This window comes from Tympanuchus pallidicinctus, unplaced genomic scaffold, assembly GCF_026119805.1.
Source record: "Tympanuchus pallidicinctus isolate F22 unplaced genomic scaffold, pur_lepc_1.0 scaffold17, whole genome shotgun sequence".
NCBI lineage: Eukaryota > Metazoa > Chordata > Aves > Galliformes > Phasianidae > Tympanuchus > Tympanuchus pallidicinctus.
In genome coordinates this window covers 18,888,268-18,909,873 of record NW_026294690.1, presented here as the reverse complement: position 1 = coordinate 18,909,873, position 21,606 = coordinate 18,888,268, and the positions used below count along the sequence as shown (strand labels likewise).

The window sequence follows — 21,606 nt, the reverse complement described above, 5'->3', positions numbered from 1 at the left end:
GGCTGGTCAGTGGGAAACCTTGGTCTGTAGGTATAGAAAAGGTGCAGAACCGAGTTCATACCTGGTGTAATCAGGCATACTGTTAGAAGACAATCAAACCAACCTTGGAGGAAGTCTCAGAGGCATCCTAGATGCTTTCATCTATAACAAAACACATCTGGGATTATTGTAATTGATGATAACAGAAAAAAATCAACCCACGCAGTGAACTGCAGCTGATCATAGCTAGGGGGTGCAGTTTCAAGGGCCGATTATTCTGATGTTTAGGGACACCTGATGGCTGCTGGCAGAGGGAATTTGTGCCCAGTTGGGCCCGGACATCTCAGCTGGGGGATGGACGGGCACAGTGGGGCACGGGGCACAGCGCTGCCTGCAGGACACAGCCAGCCCAGCACGGCCTCGGGGGCGGCAGTCAGCCCACGGAGCAGCTGAGTGCTCCAAGCGGCCGCAGGACAGCCGCCAGAGCCATTATCACCGAATCAGCCTCTGAATAATGGCTGTGCTATACTTAGCTCAGTGCTAGGAAAAGACAAAATCAGCCCATGACTAAAGGCTGCTAAATCTCTGCAGTAGTCATGTACCAGAAAGTGAGGACAAATGGACGAGGGGGAGTGATGGTGGGGATCTCAGCTTCCTGCTGACTCACAGCAGCGTGTGGCAGAGCCCTGCTGGGTCACCCAGGGGTGCTCTGAGCTCAGCGTGGCTCGGGGGGCTGCGGCAGGCAGAGCTGCTGGATGCAGTGGCAGCAACACCCGTTAGTTACCACTCCTTAACCTAGCAGAGCTCCTCTCCCCTCCTGACGAGATGCTGACGATGGAGGCAGACTTGCTGTCTCTTCCATGCCTGCAGCCACCTGTCTGCGGGGTGGAATGGCTGAGGACAGGGTCTGCGCAGGGCTGTCCTTTCCAGCACACCCCTCCCTGTGGTTGATGTGTCTCAAGCAGCACAGCACGCATTGCTCAGGTCGCAGTCTGTGTTCTCAGATGGATTTGGCCAGGTCTCCTGCAGGAGGGCGGCTGTGCAGGGTGGGAAGGTCTTTCTCCAGGATTACTTGATTTCTTCAAGAGTCCCACAAGGAGAAAAGGGCCAAATTCCTGCCTGGAATTTATGCTGACCTGTTTTGTGGTGAAGAAATGAGAAGTGTCACTGCAGAAAGAGCAGCAAAGTTTGGCAGCTTCTGTGTGAGTCCTCCCATGGCACACAGCAGGTGGTGCTGCCAGGCTGGCACGAGCCTCAAGGATGCTCCCAGAGCAGCACAGGTCCCCGCTGATGCTGCTAATATAAAATTGCTTCTCGGTTGCTCTGTGGCTGAGACAAGTGAAAGTCTGGCCCAGAGATGATGGTGATGAGGAATGACCAGAAGAGCTGGCGATGCTGTGCTTGCAGGCAGCATCTGGTGGCCCTGGGAGCACTGGGAGCACCGAGCTGGGTGCTGCTGTGGGCTCCTGCCTGCAGAGCACTGCCTGTGTGCTGCAAACTGGGGGGAGTGCTCTGCTTATAAGGGATCACTCCAAAGTGTGATATGTTCTCTAGTGAGAGCATTTGTGGTATTACAGCCCTGGCTATTTTTCAGTTTTTCTCTTTTGTACAAATACGAAGGGGTAAATGAAGTAGAAAATGCTGCTCTGGCTTTGGTTTTGCTCCTCTTCTATGAGCATAGGAGTGAAAATGCAGACTTTGGTGAAATACTGTTGAAGAAATTTTCATTTCCTGGATCCTCAATAAGAACAACTTGATTGGAGGAGAAAGACAGAAAAATAGCTGGAAGAAACTGATCAGAAAGGCAGACGGGTGGCAATGAAAGCCTGGCACCTCCTCTTTGTTGACTGTCAAATGCAACAAGCTGAATCCCTGCATGTATTGGTTTTGCCTGTGGTTATCTGTAGAGATGTATGGTTGCAACAGAGAGAGAGAAAAAAACAAAAACCAAAAAACAAAAACCCCAAAACCACGAAACCAACAACAAAAACCTGCATTTTCAGCTTCAAGAAGTATTTTGTGTCGACATCCTGGGTTTTTTCACTGGTAGTGATCAAGTGAGTCATCTAGTTTGTAGTCAGAAATAGATCCAGTAATGCAGATTAAAAAGCACAACAGCAATGCGTGTGGTTACGAATGCAGCTGTTGTGATATGGCTTTCCTAATTTGGCCATATTCATGCAAGGTTTTCCTTCCAAAGATTTACGCAGTTGGTTTCATCATCAAAGGATTATTTGTAGTGAGTAAAGCTCTTCAAATCGTGTATCAGTCTCAGTAACACTACCAGTACAGAAGTGACAAATAGCATCGATGAGTGAATCATCTTTTTTGCCTTTTTGTTTTGAATGATCAAAGACTTTTTTGCTGCCCACACCGTGGGTTTGTAGGAGTTGTTCCACTGCTCTGAGCTGGGGCTGCTCTGCGTTGTGCCCTGCAAAGGGGCTGGGAGGGAACAGAACTTCCTGTTAGAGCTGAGTTGGGATGCAGAGGCACAGCAGTGTCCACCGAGGGATGCTGCGGGGAAAGGGAGGTTTCAGCTCACGTCTGCGTCTGTCAGAGGTCCGCAGATGGATGCGGGGACATCGGCTGCTCGTGTGCTGGGAAACGCACGCCCTGCTGCTCGGAGCCTGGCTCATAGGCAAGGAGCGGCTGAGGTGAGCAGCCCTTGGTCCCTCTCCTGCTGAACTCCCTTCCTTTTGCCCTTTTTCGGAGCAGACCATTCACGTTCCACTAACGCAGGGTAGGATTTATGCCGGTGATTTAGGAGGTGCGAATCACCCACTCCTGTCTCAGACGCTTTGCCAGAAGTCTGGCACGCAACCCCCGTGACACGACACGGACGTTCCGCCTATTTGTCTCCATTCATCCATTGGTTCGGCGTTAATCTTGTTTATTACCTCGTTGTTACTCTTTAAAAAATGCCAGCTCATTCATCTCGGAGCGGCTCCCACTCAGATGCTGTCTGCTAGTTTGATTTAAGGTGCTGTAAGTCCTCAGACCCGTCACCAGGAAAGATACCTCCTCCGGGCTCGGCGCTGCTTCGGGGAGCTCGAGGTTGGAGTCAGGGCTGAGATGGATGGGGTACCGAGACACATCTCTGTCCGCAGAGAGGCCGTGTGGAGATCAATACGTCTGAATGACACCTTCCAGAGAGAGCCCTTGTGTTTTCATCACTGCTGACCTCTGCCGTGGGGCGTCGGCAGCAGGGGCACGTTTCCTTTCGCTGCCCCACGGCAGAGGTCACAAAGACGCAGCAGGCGGTGGGCACTGAGCCCACCTGAGCCCATGCGGTGCCTCATCCCGCAGCGGGGCCCCGCAGGCTGCTACGCTCGCTTCCTGCGGTGACTGGCGGTGACCTGCCTGCACACAGCGCAGCGCCGCACGCCCCGCTGAAAGCAAACTCCTTCCTGAAAGCTCCGTGTGCTGACCGCCCCGAGGCTCCCCCAGCAGGATTTCCTCTGGCGTGAGAAAAGCTGCGCTCTGCCCCTGCCGCATTTAACGCCCAGAGCACAGAGGAGAAGATGGGAAGCGGCGCAGGAGCGGGAGAGCTGCCGCAGGACGGGGCGATGCTGCCGGTGATCGCTGGGGAACGTAGCACCGAAGTCTGTAACCGTGCCTCAGTCTGGGAGGGGGGAAGGGGGACGTTTCATCCTGCTAAAAGTCGAAGTTACCTTTGTTCTCTGATTGGTCTTCAAAATATCTCCCTCCTGGGAAATTAATATAAATGAGAGACATACTCTGGTTACTACCTAAATGGCACTGGTGTATTAATATTTTAATTCTCTCAAGTAGGCTCGGTAAAATAAACAATGCCAAAACGTGTTGCTCAGTGATGTGCAAAACAGAAAGTCTCTTCTCATTTGCTCAGAGCAGAAATGATCTTGTTGCATTTAAGCTAGATAGCTTACTCTCAGAATGGCTGCGCAGAGTGCAGAATTTCTCTGTGTATCATCATGAATGGAGCTGAAATACTCTTGAATAATAGGAGTTGATCATAACAGAATAGGAAAAATGAGAGATGGGTGTCACAGCTTGGAGCACGCCAGATGCTGTGCAAACAGACTGAATGTGTCCAGCAGCAGCTGATGGCCATCATAAGAGCTGTGTGTCCTGTCAGAGGACCCTGCACATGGCTTGGGCAGAGCAAGGATGAATGCACGTTAAACTGCTGAGAGTGCTGCAGGAGGGCATGAGCAGAGGGACACTGGACGGACCCTGGCATGGGGAATGGAGATGCTCATTTCCAGGTGGACAATTCTGCTTTTTGTAAGAGACAAAGTAATGACACAGCCGATTTTGCTAACGTTATCATTATGGCTTTATCTAGAGTTTGATCATCATTCTAGTGCTCACAGCGAAAACATCTGCTTTCTGATGCTTATAGAGAAAACAATCTGCTTTCTAGCAAATTCTGGCCTTTTTGGTTGAATTAGCACCCAGTAAGCTGTGATTAAATTTAGGGATATTCTTATGTTATTAAATAAAAGAAAATGTGACTAGGGAACGCGAGTGCGTCGGTACATGCTCTGTAAGTACCATCCTGCTCTGCAAGTACACTGAGTGCAGCCTGTGCTCCACTGAAATATCGGGATGGAAAGCCAGGAGTGGTGCAGCTGTAGAAGTGTGAGCAGGAGCTGCAGCTCAGTGCATGCAGGAGAAGCCCCTGTGCTCCTGTGCTCCTGTCCCCCTGCCCCCAGGATGCAAAGCTCTGCCTGGGCTGCAGCTGCTGCTCTGTGCGTGGTACAGAACCGTGCAGCTGAATAATAATAACACAGGAAGAATGAAAGAAAGCTCAAGTGTAAGCTGGAGCTACCCAGGGGTTTTTCTAATTTATTTTCTGGCCTTACCTCTGGTTTTATGTGTCTCTTTCCTTTAAGCAGTCAATAAAAACACTCCTTGCTATGGCAACTGCCTCCTCCATCATTTAGGCAGGCATAATGCACCATTCTATGGACACCCATGCCAATTAGCACTGAAAACGTGTACACACTAAGTATTTTAAAGCAGCAACTCTGTTACATTAGGGCTTTCCATTAACCTCTTTATTTTTAACCATCCAAAATGAGCACTAACGGTCAGTCTGCAGCTGGGCTGGGTGTGCTGGGGTATCTGCTGCCCTGGGAGGCACAGCAGCAGGGAATGGCCCATCTGCCCCTTGGCGTGCCTGTATGCAGCCCTGCTCTGAGGTCCCAGCGGAGCACAGCCCTGAATCAGCTGCCAAAACTGCTTCCTTTAAGTTTTAGCTGCAGTGTGGGACGGAGCACATTTGCAAAACAGAGCTTGGGAGCCTGCGTAACTCATGCTGTGGAAGGAGTTGTCGGGATGATGCATTGAAACGCAGCCATTTCCATGATGGCATGCCACGTATGTTTCTAAAAGCTATTTTTAAAATTAATAGTATTCCGTAATGCTGATAAAGTAGGAAGCATTTGTAATTTGTTGCACTCTTTCTAAACCTGCATTAGTCTGCTTTGCACTCGACTGAACTGTATTTTTTTATAGATACGGTGGTTTAAAATTTATTAATGGTGTAATAAAGGAACAAAACCTTTATTATTTAATGGGTCCATAATTTTAAGATGCTACATAAGGACCGCTGTGCCTTCTTTCCACCACTAATTAATGTCTGAATATTGATGTCAGAGCTCACTGCCACGTGAATGTTCACACTCATCTACCGGCTTCCTCCTCTCTGATGGGCAGCAGGGCTGTGTTCTTTGAACCTCAACAAGTCCTAGCTGCTTCGTGGACCTCAAGGAGTGCAAACATTCATGGGACATCCAAAGTGTGGTATTTAATTCCACCATGAAGTCTCCAGGGAACTGCGCTTTGCACCTCTCTGCCCAAGGATGGAACATGCCAGTACCTGGCCATATTTCTGCTCCGGAGCTGCAGGAGCTGAGCTGGGCTCAGCACAGCCCTGCTCACAGTGCTGGGCCCCCTCACTGCTGCTGAGGTCCCCCAGTGCCCCACAGGAACAGGGCTGGTGGCTGCTTGGCCTGGCATCCACCTCACTGCTGTCAGCACTGCTCTGCACGGGGCCTTGATGGGGCTGGGCACAGACTGGGACATAAATATGCCCAAAAGTAACGATCAAAATTATTAATGTTGTTTTCCTAACCTTTTTAATGAGGTGAGACTCACTTCCATCAGCGCTGCCAGTGTTGGAATCTTTGATTTTATTTTTTTTCCAAAGAGCTTTAATTGCGCTAGGTATAAATAGCAGACCAGTAAACAAGGCCTTTTGGCTGTGTGAATCACGTCTGAAATATTCGCAAGCCCTCCGCAGCCTCTGATGGTGAGGAATGTGCTCATTAGGCCGGTCCAGATGCATTCTGCAGCCCGGTGAGAACCTGGCTGCTCCAGGAGATAAATCACTGCAGCAGCAACGCGCCCATCCTCAGTGCTGTGCTGCAGGTCTGCCTGGCCTTCAGATCCACCCAGATACACACAAAGGGGTTTTTGACACAAGAACTGAAGGGACCCGTGCTGTGTCACCCCATTTAATTTACACTCGACTGCTGACTCCAGAGGGACTCCAACAAATCCCATAAACAAGGCTGTGCTGAAAGCAAAATGGGCACTGAAGAAAGCCAGCAGTTCTTACTCCGGGTTTACTTACTTGGTAACTTCTCAACTGAGCGCTCATGTGAGAAATATCTCTACCAAATCTTGGCTTGTAATGGAGGACGGTCCCCATCTTCTTTGGGAAAGCACTTTGTTTTCCTTTGGTGATCCCTGTGGCATTAATTACATACGTTTAAGTGAATGTAGAAGTGTTTGCAGCATTGGAAACTCTATTTCTAAAATCAAACTAGGCATAAAACCCTTCATATATGTGGGTACACATACACACATTACCTCATTACCTAAATTATAAATGGGTTTGTGAAGCAGAGGCCGCAAAGTGAGAAGAGCCTTTGCCCAGAGCTGTTGGGCACAGGGTGCAGTTCTGTCCCGAGTAACTAAAGCTGAATGTCTACATCTGAACATATTCTGGAATGTACTTTGGTCCCAGACCCTTCCAATTTGCCTAAAATGCAAACAGGGGAGTGGAGCTTTTTTATCTTGCCCAGCTTCTCTTGGAAATGTAATGTATTGCATTTATACACTGCCTTTTATCTGAGGATTTCAAAGTGCCCCGTGGGTCTTCATTGAACTGATTGTGTGCAGCTTTGCATCGGATTTAAACATCCTGACCCAGAGTGAGAAAATCAGTTGGTAAGGAAAGGAAGGCGCCTTCCATGGAGGGTTTGAAGACTCACAGGGTGGTTCTGGCGTGGGCGCTGCATTACCTGCACATCTCTGTCCCATGGATGCAGGGATCACTCCCTCTGTATCCCCTGGGATACAGAGGAGTCCCACTCTCTGTGTTGGTAAATATGCACAATTAGCAGCCTAAGCAGAGGTCTGCAGTGTGTCAGTGCTCCACTCTGAAGGGTCTCTGCACAAGTGCATGTAAAGGGACTCTTGTCCCCGGATTGGCTCCTGCTTTTGTCAAGGTTTCACCTACCTGTTCTACTTCAAAGCCCAGACAAGCAGAGATGCTGGCTGTGCCAAGGAGGGGCCCATGGGCTCTCCCTGGCCAACAGAGCCGCATCCACTGCCTGCAGTCAGCTGCTGTCCCTTTGGCGGCCCTTAGCATCACATCAGGAGGTCACTGAAGCCCCAAACATAACCTGTGCAATGGTTTTGTAGCGTAAGCCCTAAGTCAACTCAGATGAGAAATATGAAAACAGTAAAAAATCTGAAGGCTGTGGTTATTTTTCAGGTGTTTTCTGGTCTGAAGGGAGAACAGCTGCTAGTCCCAGATTGCGCCTGGATCCCTCAAAGAAAGCAAAGCACAGACTGTGTTCAGAGCAACCTGAAATGTTCAGAAGTGAACAAAGGTTTGCTTGAAATCTCCGCATCTACGAGTCCTGGTTTGTATTTTGAAAATCAGGAAAACATGAGCAGTGATTTTATTTCTTTTCCAATTGGGAAGTTTGAGAAATGCATCCTTGATCACTTCAGATTTCTTTGTTGACTGATAACCAATTATTTCTGCAGCTTGTTAAACCATGATGACGCCGTGAGTGATGCAGTCACGAGTCTAAGAGCCATTAGTGAGGTCTGTTTCAGCATTTCAGAAGCACAGGCTTTCTCTGAGCTCTGCTCTATGGGAACTGTTGAGTCATGGCCTGACCTGGTCCTTTCCCAGGTGCTCAGTCAGTGGGTCAGGCCTGGGAGCACAGGTGAAGGCAATGCAGCGGTGTGATCAGAAGGGGTGGAACCTGGCTGCACCTCTCCTAGACCTCATTTAAGGGCTGACTGCCACTGGGAAAAGGTCTCTGGTTTTGCAGATTCGTCCCCCGTGGAGCTTTTCCCTATGAGCTGAGATCTTTGATACAGGTGGGCATTCTTTTCCTTTTGGTCATTTCACTCTGTATTGCCTTTGCACTGCGCTGATCGTTCCAACTGTAACACCAGCAATAACATGAATTAGAGTAATGCTCACCTACCAATGTTGAGTGTAAACTAGAGTCAAGAAGTGCACGCCTGAACGTGAAAATGTTGAGCAGTGACTTCGTTAAGCAAGGTAGCATTCGCCATCTAGGGAGACGCGCGAGCAATGCAGGGGAAGGCGTGAGTGAGGATGTGGGCAGCTGGAGCCCGGAGCGGGGCAGCCACGGCCACCCTGCTTCATTGAAACTCCTGCTTTGGTCCAGCAGGTCCTTTTTAGCCCAGACGGTCATTTTGTCATTGAAAGACAGCGGGAGGGCACCAGTGAGTCCTGCTGAGCAGGCTGTGCTCTGACGGTGCCAAGCGGTGCTTGAATGCTGTGCTCGTGCTGCTGCATTCCCGATGGAGCAATGCACGCGCCTTGCCTTTGTTTTAATCGTTCGGGTGAGAAAGTCCTTGCCTCTCGCAGCACAGCAATGAAGATAATGGTGCTCAATCTTCTGAGGTCTGGGAGCAAAGCATGGGCACCAGCCACAGGGCATGGGAGCCTGGGGGCAGGATGGAAGGGCAGGGGCTGTCCCAGCACAGCTGAGTGAGGAGCATCTCAGGTTGTGGAGAACACACTGCTGGAGCTGTGCTCTCCATGATCTCCATTTCTGGGAGCTGGTTTTAGCCTGATGCTGCTTCTTTATTCTCATCTATCCTGTCCTTTTCTTACAGTCTTGAAAAATAGACTAATCATCACTGAAATGCTGGGTCAGGGCGTGAAAACAAAAAAGTTTATTTCTACAGTAATAGCACACGTCCCATTGGCAGGCTCAGCCCAGCCACAGCACATGCAGAAGTAATTTACTCACTCATTCTGCCTCATTTTCTTGTCCTGAGTTGCCAGTATTCACTATTCTCTTCATCACAATGTGATTTCCACAGACAATTCTTGATCTGAAGTTCATTTGTAGTTCATCTTCAGAATTAATTTCTTTTTGTTGGACACGTTAATGGCGTATTACTTGTAATTCTTCTAATGAGGCTTCCAGCGTTTGCAAGCTCAAAATTGGCTTTAAGAAAATGTTCCCCACCTGTTTAAAATTGATTTACAGGAATGCTCTGGTGAACTGCTAAATATTCATGAGGAGCTGGTATAAAATACCTCTGAGCAGATAGAGGCGGCATCAGCAGGCATTGCAGGGAGCTGCTTCAGGCAGGAGGGGAGCTGTGGGGCTGAGGGCCTGGCTGTTCTGCCCTGCCCAGGAGCACCATCCCAGCACACCCCAGTCCTGGCTTCCCTCTGGTTTTGCACCCATGGTTTTGCACAACCTTCATGGCTTCTGGAGTACTGCTTCATTTCGTGCTTTCTTACCTTGCTCCATGAAGTAAAGTTCTGTCATCAGTAATTCCTGAGGAGCCTGCAGAGTTCCCTGTTTGACAAACTGTTCCCAAGTGTATCTGGTGAGTGCTTTTCCCTTCCTTGGTTTTCCCAATATCACACTAACTCTGGGCAGACTCATTTTTAAATGCCTCTAATTTTTATCTGTAGTTTCTCGTAAAATATTCCTATATTGATTTTTAAAGGCATTCTGCCAGAGATGTGGACTCCTCCGTATTTAATGAATTGTGAGGTAATGAACGACACTACTTCTCTATTGAACCTTCTTTCTTGATTTAAGTTTGAAATTAGAATCAATAATCCCTTGGTTATGAACACAGATACTGGACAGTAACATTTTTTTTTGTGACTCCATGGGCAGCAGAAGAGTTTGCTGTTCTGTAGGGATGCCAGCAGCAAACCTGGGGTTACTTCTGCCAAATTTCTCTCACCTATGTGTCTGCCTGACTATAAAGGCCTTGCTTATAACACATGGCCCACAGCACCACCTCCTGTGGGCAAAGAGCCCCTGGAGACCTGAGGCAAAGTTCTCATTAAGACCCGATCCAGTGTCCCAGCTCTGGGAGCCAGGGGTTTCTGGTTGCATTCACACCTCTCCCAGAGCCACCCAGCAGGAGGTTGCCAAAACAGCACTGTGTCCTTGGCTCTCTTCCTGTAGCAACAATTCTCCCATCGTGCAGAAGCTGATGGGGCACAGCTTGCCACGCTGGTGCCAGAGCTGCAGTTCCTGAGCCCCGCTGCAGTGAGAAGTGCAGCCTCTGCAGCCAGCAGGAACACAGGGCTCATTGTGATTTGGTGCTGTGATATCCCAGGTTTGTCCCTGAGGGAGGCTGCGGATGTCGAAGTGGTGTTCGATTCCTCGGCAGCCAGCAGCCAGCGGGAACTTTGCTCCAGTAAAAACAAAGTGAGTCCATCCCTAATCTGCCCTCATGCTGTGAGAGAGCTGAGGCTCAAGGGGATTTGCAGCACGTTTCTGAGGATGGAACGCTGGTGATTGACATTCAGGTCAGGGCTGCTCCTTCTGCACTTTTGATTTGAGTCGCACAAAACAGGGGGAAGCACCAGGCCCACAGATGGTGGGGCACTGCAGCCTGGGGATGCACTGCTGGGTTCTGCTCGTGGGATTGGATTGCAGATCTTTAAGTGTGCACGTTGCAGTGAACTTTGTAAGAATAATCACAGATTGGCAAAGAACTGACAGATCCCTGGCAAGGGAAAGGCTTGCTGGAAGTCATTATATCACCCCATCATGCCATAGGTGTCAAAACAGATTGTGTTTTCTGGAGGAGAGCTTGTGTGAGCTTGTGTTGCCCTAATTTTTAAAAGAAAGAATACAGAGAAAGTGAGAACTCTACCAAGGCTCCTCCCAGCCTGCAGTGCCAGCCCTGCACCTGGGCAGCAGCTGAACTCCCTGGTGTGGGCAACAGGTCCCCATGGAAATGCAGCCTTTGTTGATTCATGCCAGTGATGTTCCAAAAGCAGAACCAAGTCTGCCTGCACAGCAGGGATGTTTCTTCAGAAAAACCTGACAGTGGCGTTTCACACAGCAGCCCATCCTCCAAAGAGCTTTTACTCATATTTTAACCTGGCTGTAATCTGATTGTACTTAGTTAAAATAAGTAAGGACAGATCAATTGGAATTTTGATTGAGAAAGAACTGAAAGGTTTGGCTCGGAAGATGGAAAATCTGAGTATCTGACAACTTAATGCAGAGACCTCGCCTTAGATAGTAATGAAAAAACATCCTGTAGGAGAGACTGGGTGATTCTTTACATATTTCTTTTTCACTCCTCAGAGAACAATCTCTGCCCCTTAAAAATAGAAGAGAGGAGAAACGTTCCCATAGTGGTGATCCAGCCGGGAGCAGCACTGACCACGCACAGCCCCAGGCATTGCAGGGAGTGCAGCAGGGCTGCCTGCAGGCACACCGCGTGCCTGATCTGCTCTTCCTGAGGGAAACCTGCTTCTGTATCAGCCCCCTCTGATGCGATTTGGAAAAGCTGACAGAGAGGAGATGCGGGAGCTTCACAAGTGATTCATTTTTATTTTGGCTTCCCAGAGTGATGTCACACATGGTGACAGGCTGGGGAAATATGAAGCGTGAGACACCCACTGCGAAATGCAGGAGGAAGTTACTATTCCTGCCACTAACCATCTGTAAATATTAGATGGGCTTTGCAAGTATTTTCCTAGATGCTGATCAGAATCAGAGCTTGAAACATTTACAGGAAGGAGAAGGGAGGGAGGAATGAAGGAAAGGAGAAGCAAGGAACTCTTACTGGAAACTTTTCAATATTTCTTTGAAAAGCAAATGTGCTTCATTTAGACTTTATGCCACCTCTAAAACCAAAATGGCATCAGCCATTCTAGAACGTCTGGCTTCTTTTGCTTTCCACTGCAAACCGATTAGATGGTTGTTCACACCCTTGACTTTACTTATATTAGTGAAATTTGGTTGTGAATCCTTGAAATGTGATTTTGCCAGTTGAGAAGTGGCCAATGGTCACTGAAATGAAGCCCCAGTCCCTGGTGTGCCCTGCTTGCCTTCCTGGGGGTCTGACTTCATTCCCTGGGCCAGCAGTGTTAGTTATGCACTGAGTCCCTTTCTTACCAGGCATGTGGATCCCACCCTCCAACTTGCTCTTTTCCTGTCCCTCAGAGAAGCTTACAATTTGAACAGCATTGATATAGCAAAGCATTTGTGTCCCCCAAAGCCAAGATTGTCTAAAAAAGTTAATGCCTGGATAATAGGAGGAAGAATGCAGCATCAATTCTGCGATGGAGTATTCAGATATATACCAATAGACATGAAAGAAATGCTTAAAGAGCCAGGCAGATTAATGTAGAGATGATATCTATGTTTGGAATACCTGAATTGGGTTAATCTTATCTCTTATTAAAATTCTCTGTTGAATTTATCTATTAATAATTAACTCTTGACAAGAGACATCTTTCTACATGAGTAGGTTCTGGTTAATGTGACACTCATTAAGGGTGTGAACAGGCAGAGCAGATCTGGCTCCTGCAGGGCAGAATGCTGCCTGCCCTGTGCTCTGTTCCTATGCCTGCTCTTACATGCAGTAGCCAGGCCTAAATTTGGGGAATCCAGCTGTCATAGTGAAAGCACATCCATTCCAGAGCTCTCCTGTATGTGGTGTCTGTGTTCCATTGCTGGATGGCTTAGGAAAGAACCATATAACTGTGCTGGTTAGGTGCTATCCCCTCCAATCTCAGCTGATAGGCATCCTGCTTACAGGCGATCCATTTGAATGCTGCAGTGTGTGTGACTTTAATGGATGGAGACAACACACAAGCTCTGAGGAAAGGTACATTTTGCTCTGAAGAATGCCAGCTAGCCCCCAAGGGCAGGGAGCAGAGTTTTACACCTAACTGATGCAAAGAGTTGTATTCTGCCCTATTAAATGCAGGAGAGAGAAGGTTCAGGTTTCCAGATTGTCCCCTCCTTAACGAGGGACCAGAAACAGTTTCAGGTTGATCTCTGGTATGACAGGGCTGTTCAGGGCAGCCATTAGGTGCACACTGCTGTCAGGTAACATCTCTCTTCCAATAGAGAAATATTCAGCCTTGGGCCCTTGTACACAGGGCTGATTACTTGTTTTCTTCTCATTTCTGTACAACGAGGTCTGGGACACTGGATTATTTCAGCTGCTTATCCCATATCCCACTGTGACCAAAGGCCAGCAGAGGGTGTCCCCAGCTGAGAGTAGAGGCTGGATGTAAAGCAGACATCTATCACAGTGGCACTAGATGCCTGGGGCTGTGCAGGAAGAAGTCAGGGTACAGGAATCAACAGCAGGACTCACTGGGAAGGGCCTCTCATCTCTACAGAAGCCCTTCTGCAATGCTGCACTGCGCCCAGCCAGGCGCCGCTCTGTGCTCCAGAAGGAAGAAGGATGGGCGAGCATCGATCTGAGCTGCTGGCTGCTGCTGGGCCTTGTCCTGCTGCTGGCAGTGCTGCACGAAGCCGTCTCCTCCAGGGCTGCTCTGAGATGAGCTCCCAGTTCAGTGAGTTCCCACCCTCCTTTCTTTACACTTCTCCCTTTTTAAAATCAGTTGTGATCTCAGAAGCGGGGCCGGGCAGCAGCAGAGCGCTGCAGTGTTTTGCTGTGCAGATCCCCCAGCAGAGGACCTGCAGTCCTGCTCTGCTGCTGGTAGGAAATCAGCTCAATTCCTGGCATTCCAGCTTGGCCTGGCCATGCAGCTTTTACTCATTGCTGCTTTCTTAATTAGACTGCAATCCCTTGCAGGCAGGACATTAATGTATTGTGTTATATTTTGCATTTATTTGTTTTTGCTGCGTGAAAAATCAAAACAACGTGCAGCTGAAGGACAGACTGTATAGGTTCCTAATTCTTGCTCCCACTTCAGTGCCCTCTCTTAGGCTTTCTCTAAATTAATTCTTTATTCTTTATCCAGCAATGATCAAACACAGGTGTTTCATGGAGCAAACCCTGCAGCAGACAGCTGGAGCTTGACCTTCCTTTCATGTCAATAGGAAAACTCTCAGAACTGAGCATAAGCCAGTCTGTATGTAAACTCCCTCATTAGTCTTCAACAATTTGAGGCTGATAGATGGCCTGAAGGGTGAGATACCCCACCTATTAGTGGGGCCGCTCTGAGCACAACCCTCCTCCTTAGCCCTGAGTGCCTGGTGGAAATACAACAGGTGATCCTGCAAGAAAAGTCAGTGCTGTTACAATTCAGTTGTTTTCCTTTAGAGTTATTATGTATCTTCTTTTACACTTCACAAATATTTGGAAAACAAGAACACTTAGCTTTTAACTAAATTGCACCAGAACAAATATTTTTATTGCTGCACTGAAAGCTGTGGGTCTGCCCAAGCCAAATTCCATTTAATGTTTCTTTAACGACCTCTGAGACAGCTTAGCCACGTTCTGATGAGTGTTCAAGTGAGATGGCATTTGTTAGGTCTCAGCTGTTTAAATCCAGCATGACTTTGCTACCCCAACCACAACTGTTAACACCGCCCCGGGTACCGAGGCAGCTGATCCTGGTTTCTCTGCTTACTACAAAAAGTAAAATGGCACTGGAGGATGAGGCAGCAGGGAAGTTCAAGCAGTTGTGCTGGCTCTGCTCAGGATGCCTGCAGATCTTCGTGCTGCAGTATTGCCTTTGTGGGCAGCTCCGAGATGGGTACGTGAGAGTGGCTCCCGCTGAACCACTTGAATATAGATGCAGCTGGGTTTCTGAATTCACATTCAAGTCTTCCCCTTCATTTTGTATGGCTGAGGAAATTCTAGAACGCTCAGATGCATTTTCTGATAAGTCTGAGTTCCACTGAGACAGAAATCACTCTAACCCACAAAATCAAGAAGGCGTTTCAGTTTAATGTATGAACTTGGCTTCTCCCTTTCTCTGAGAGGACTTTGGAAGGCTGCAATCTCCCAGGGCAGCTCTGGGACAACATCCTCAACACCGGGCTGCTTTCATTCTCAGAAACCGAGCAGGATTACAGAAAGGAACGCAGTCACTGGGAGAAGTGGCACTATGAACTGACTTTGCTGTAGTTGTGGAGACTCAGTACTGCACAAAAGTGCATCCCTTTAATGGATGACTTTTCAGAGCCAAGATGAGAAGGACAATACAGTTGAGTGAGGTGGGAAGGATGTACGGGCTTTTCCCCTTGAAAGTACAGCTTAGAAAATGTCAGCAGTGGGCACTGCTGCGTTGTGAAGGGATGTAATGGATACCTTCTGTGATTTCTGAGGACAAACGGTGCTGTTGGCTCATCGTGGTGCAATTCTGGTGTTCGGAAGGAAAAACGAAGGAACGTTAACTAGATTATTTCTGCTACTAATTCTGCTAACGAAGGGAGCGGTGGGGGTGCAGCTGTGGGCTGAAGCAGTCGGTGCTGAGGATGCTCGCCGCTTTTTGCCTGCATGCACGGGGCTCTGGGTGTTCTGCAGGCCAGCACAGCAGCAGTTGGAGCACGAGGATGCTTCTGGTTTAGCTTTGCCTGAAAGTGCCCGACGCTGCTTTTCAACACCGCTCCACAATGCAAATGTGAAGGGACAGTGGAAATGGCACGGAGCCTCACTTCGGGCTGACGGCTCTGTCCCCAGCGCTGCCGACGCCCGGCCGAGGAAGGAGCTCCGCTCCGGGCCCCAGCAGGTGGCACTGCGGTAAAGCGCTGCCAGCAAGGAAGGCGTGCGGCCATCCGCCGCGGCCCTGCGAGAGGAATAAGTGCCGAGCACTCAGGGATCTGTAGAGCTGGGGAGGTAGGTGGCATTTATGGCAAGAGTATTGATCTCCAATGGAACGAGTCTATAATGAATGGCATTTCAGAGGATCTGGCTGTTACTACGGCTGTGAAAAGTTCATTTAGAGCTAACGGATATGGCTGTAACGATACATCTGAAGAGCTAGAACTAATGAAGAAGCCTCCAGTGCTACTGAAGTACTTAGGAATAAAGCCTTATTACTCGACAAAAAGCTGTGACACCACTGTTAGAAACTCACAGCATCGCAAGCGATTCTGTGCAGGTGGAGCCTTCACGGTCCTCAGGGAAGGGCCAATGTGTGAGCAGCTCAGCCAAGCTGCTTTGTTTCCTTGGACCAACGCTTCGTTCCCAGTCAGGCAAGTTCCCTTTGTGGTAGGCTGTTCTGTGTTTCTCAGGAATGAAAGCAAAACCACTTATTTTTGTTGTAAATCATATTTAAAAAGCCATAATACTAACGTGAGCCATCTGAAATTGACACCGATTCGCCTTCACAATAGCAGGATAATTAATATCAGTGTTTATGTAGTATCTCTCCTTGCACAAGATCCCCCAGGAGTTTGCAGATAACAGCCTGCAGAAGCTATTGTAGCCATCATAAAAAACATCTGGTCCACGCCAGTTTAAAAATCCCATTTTAATTTCAACTCTGCTTCCCCCTAAAGTCAATGGACTGCTTTGCCTTCCAGAGTTGAGTTAAGCCCTTTGTTTTCAATTGGTCCTTGAAACGAAAGGAAATGAATTACGATAGTTTTGTACAGCACCTCCCAGAGACCTAGTGTTAATTGCACATGCCCTGCACAGGCAGCTGATGGGCACACACAGTGAACGTGGCAGGGATTTCGAGGTGACCTGCTTGGAGGTGCCAATTTCCAGATGCCCACAGTGTCTCAGGGCACTGGGAGCATCTGGAGATTCCAGATAACTCCAACAAAGGCCTGAGCAACAAAACCCTGAGTGTATGTGGTGACCTTAGGAGTGGCTACAGCTCTCTGACTGTGACAAGAGGAAACAGCCCCCCCCGAACTGTCTGTTCACTGCGTAAGCATGAAATGATTTGAGGCACTCCAACCTATTATTAGGTTAATGAACTCAAACCCCAGAATTCTTCAGTACCGAAGCAACCAGAGGCTACCAGTGAAGACCAATCTGTGGGAGTTAATGTGTGCACAAAAGGACATTTTACGCTGCCTGGAGTCCTGCTGATGAAGGCTCTGTTCCTCATGTCTGTGCCATCTCCTGAGACACAAGGCATTTGTCAGCAGGAAGGTGGGTGGGTAGAGGTCCTGGTGCTGCTCGTGCCATGGCTGAGCCGTGCAGTGCAGTGATGTGAGGCTGGCAGCGATGGCTCTGCTTCCAGCACTTCCTCCTCTGGCACATGAGTGTGGATCTGCACCCTTGGCACTCGCACTGAACTCAGGCAGGCACAGCAATACCACCTCTCTCCTCGTCGCTACAAGGCGTTCAAAGCTCATTTGCTTTATTTAACACACGTAGGAAAGTTCTCAGCAGCTGCCAGGTAAGCCTTCCTACTTGCCTTAGAATCAAAAGGTGCCGCTGATTTTTCGGATGCTGCAAAGGCAGAAGCAGACAGTTGTGTCAGAGACAGAGATCTGAAGCCTTGGAGGAAAATTTCCCTATTTGTGCTGTCACTGTGTACAGGGGAGGATGGAGAGCAAGGGAAAGTCGCCTAGGAAGAAATGGGAAGAAAGGAAACTTGATTGTGAAGAGCAGGATAGGAAATGAACTCTGCATTCAGAAATGGCAGAAGATGAAGATAACAAACAGAAGAATAAGCTGGCAAGCTTTGTTAGAGTTGTAAAGTGCTCATTTAAATCTACTTTTGTTCCTTGTGATTCACAGAAGTGAAAGTGCGCCCCAGATCCCTCAGTGCTTTCTGCACAGCCCACTGCTGTGAGCTGCAGTGTTTGAGCCCCGTGAACTGCGCTGCTTTAACTGGAAACGAGCCCATAGGAATGAGTGGGGCTGCTTCTGCCTTCCCAAGCTGCCTGCAGTCATGCACATGGACAAGGCAATCACTGGGGTAGACAGTGAATGACTGTCAGTGGAACCATCCGTATCCTACCCTAGAATATTTGAGATTGCTGTTAGCATCCGGTGGGGATGCTGTATCCCTACAGACAGTGAACTGAATGAATTTTGCTTTTCTGGACAATTTCCTTTGCTGCCCTCTTTTAAAATGCTAAGAGCCATTTACAGAATTTGCTGAGGGCAAGAGCTGATTCAATTGCGTATCAAAGACCTGAAGGCAATAGAGAAGTCATCTTCCTCGTGTCTTTTTACATCTTGCAGATTGTGAATCTCCGCACAGCACTGATTTGGAGAGCAGCATATTCTGTGCCTTGTGCTGTCAGTGATGAGATGCCTCATTCTGCTTCAGGGGGTTCTGCCAGGTGACTCTCGAGGGAGATATTTCTGCTTTTGCTTCACAACCACTCTGGCACCAGGCATGCAGGTTAAGACAGAGGGAGGAGCACTGCAAAATAAAAACTCCTCCTTCCAGTTCCTGAGATGTGTTGTATTCCCAGCACACAAACGATCAAACTCTGTTATGCTGCAAACTTTAGCTAATAATGACTATCAAGAAATTATACTTACATTTCTTCTAATTCTATATGAAGCTCATACAGCACTTTCTTTCAAAAAACAATGCCTTGTATCAGGTGCTGACTTTAATTCCATATGAATTTCTGTGGTGCTCACGGATGGAGAAAATCTCAGTGTGATATTTGTGGGAAGAAATGAATGAGCCCCAGGATCTTCAAGTGGCTTAAAATGTCCTCCTGAGGATTTCTGTCAAACACATTTCCAGGTTTAGGTGAAAAGTTTATTGAAGGAAAACCAACCAGAAAGCTTTCACATGGAGATCAGGGGTCACTAGAGAAACTTTTGTCAGCAATAATAGACAGAAATATATCTAGAGATGCTGACAGCATGGAAGAAACCCTGGTGTCGCTGCAGTGAATGGCAGAACTCAATTCTCTGATGATTTCCTTGGGAGCCACATTTCTCCTTGAAGCTGTCATTCATGCATTAGAAAACATTTGTGTATCCTTCATCACAGTGAGTGCTGGAAATCTTTGCTGCTGGAAGGAGCCTGCAGAGGTGGGACGGGCTCCAGTGCTTTCCCTGTAGAGCTGACAGTGCAGGACTAGAGAACTGCTTCCCAAGGGTCCTGTTAGGTGAAAACCATTAGCTGTGGTCATTTCCAACCTTGTGATTCTATCATTCTATGTGCTTTCAGATGCAAAGGACAGAGAGGCATGAGACGTGATTGGTTTTGCCATCTTATTTAGCCTTACACTTGTCACATCCCTATCAGCCTTATATGAACAACACCTTAAAATAAGCACGCCATGCCCTGTACTGATCCACCCATGGGGAATAGCATAGAAACACTTGGAAATATTTGAAGAAAACATCCATGTGAGAGCATTATACTGCTTCAGATAAGACATCTCTGAAGTTGCACACTTCTGAACTTTTTTGCCTGTGGACACGTGGCCACAGACAGCTGCACAGAGCTGAACAGATCCCATTTAAAGATACCCTGGTAAGCAAGATGCTCGTATCTGAGCACATCTGTGGGGGACAGTTACTGACAGGGATTTCAAAGGAGTCTGAAGGCAGCAGTCCGTAAAACCCATTGAAAGTCAGCAGCTGTTGGGTGTTTGAATTCAAATGCAATTTGAGCTCACTTTTACTTTATCTATTTTTCTACTTTAAATGTAGTGGATCATAGATCATAAACCCTCTTGGGTTGCTGAGGTTGTGTGGCACAGTGGTTACTGCCCTCTTCCAAATGTGGTCCTGCTTGCTGGACTCAGGCTTGCGTCCACCTTTTGCGTGCCTCAGGTGCACCTCTTATGTGGAACTTCTCTTTGTTTGCACTTTGTGATGTTACCAGGAGATCTGGATTGTCATCAGTGCGAATTTTCATGAGTCAAGATGTCAGTGACACAGATCTGTACTTTGCTTTCCAGCTTTCCATCCCCGAGGTGCTGTCTGCCTCTCAGATGTTTGCAGCTGGGCGAGCAGCAATTTTCTGTGGCTGTGTGTGGTGCCAGAAGATGGAAATGCTTCTGAAATGGAAGCAATTAGTTGCCACAGCTCTCAGCGCTGGGGGAGGATTTTAGCAACTTGACCCTTTGAAGTTTGGACCTGGAGATAAGTCAGGTTTATTCTGTCATCCAGACGAAACGTCGCTTATCCAGCGCTTTCATCTAGAAGCAGGTGGTGCTGCAGAGGAGGGCTAGAATTTGCACTGATCCTGCATCCTTACACTCACTGCTGCTGGAACATCCTGACTGACAGTGTGAGGAAGAGCAGCTCAGTCCAGATACGCACAGCCACGTATGAACGCGTTTCCTCCATTATTAAGCACCCATCTGCTTAGACTCCAACCGTGCAAAATGCAGAGCTCAAAATACGGAATAGTGCTTGGTGAATGCAGCAATGGGCTGTGGCTTTGTTTGGAGGCTGTGCATAGCTGGAAGCTTTTCTTCACGAGATCGGCATAAAAATGGTCCCCATGTGAAGTTATACCATCCACTGCCTGATGAGCTGCGACTGTGCAGGTAATTCTGTAGAGGAGAGGGGCCTTTGTAACCTTCCTGCTAAAACTGTCAGAAGGAAAGATAACTGCTATAGGATACAGCTAGCTGCACCAAACCATGTACCAGCAGTTACATTCAAAGACACATGAAGAAAATGGAAAGGCTCTTACTGACCTCAGTGAGATTTGGACAAAGTGCTTATTGAGGAGCCATCACGTACACCAGAGACAAAAATAGCCATTGGCTGTTTCTGATAGAGCCACACTTGAACCAGAGACACAGACAGCTCTGGATTCCACCATGCTTTTCTTGCCAAGTTTGTAGTTTGAGTTCTTGTTTCATGCGGTACGATTATTGGCGTCATAGCTCGGTTTAATTATAGATAATCAGTTATATAACCCCCCCTCTTGAACGACTTACTTTTTTCTGTTGAGGATGTTGTAAGAAGAGGCTGTGACCTGAAGTGCATGGATGTCCAGGGGAAAAGTCTGAGAGCTGCTTCTGGAGAAAGGAATCTGGCAGAGTGCAGAGCAGAGCGCAGCCCTTGTGCATCCTGCATGGGGCTTTCATGCAACAGCATGAGGCCATAATCCCTTTCCCACAGGCTTTCCTGTTTACTTCAATGACAACACTGAATTGAAAATTTAATTAAAAAAAATCTAAGGATCTGAGATCCTTTTAAAGCAAAACAAAGAAAATCACTCTGTTGTCATCTCTGATCCTGCAGAGCATCCTGCTGGAGAGAGCACGTGGCTGATAGCCAGGAATCGGGGCTGCTTTGCTTGTAATGTTACCATTGCCAGCCTGTTGATCTCATGGAAGGAATTTTCTTTCTTCTGACAGGCGAAGATGGTAACTGCTCCCTTTGTCCAGTGGGCATTTTTCTGTGTCCAGCAAAAAAATTTTTACGTTATTTTACTGGTTTTAACTGTGAAAAAGAGCTGTTTGATAGAAGATGCAT

General features: G+C 48.0%; 1 protein-coding gene across 1 annotated transcript in view; it reads left to right on the top strand.

Moving 5' to 3' along the window:
* The window catches only part of OXTR (oxytocin receptor), a 465,983-nt gene that overhangs the window by 53,622 nt on the left and 390,755 nt on the right, over positions 1-21,606 (top strand). The gene's annotated exons all lie outside the window — the stretch shown is intronic.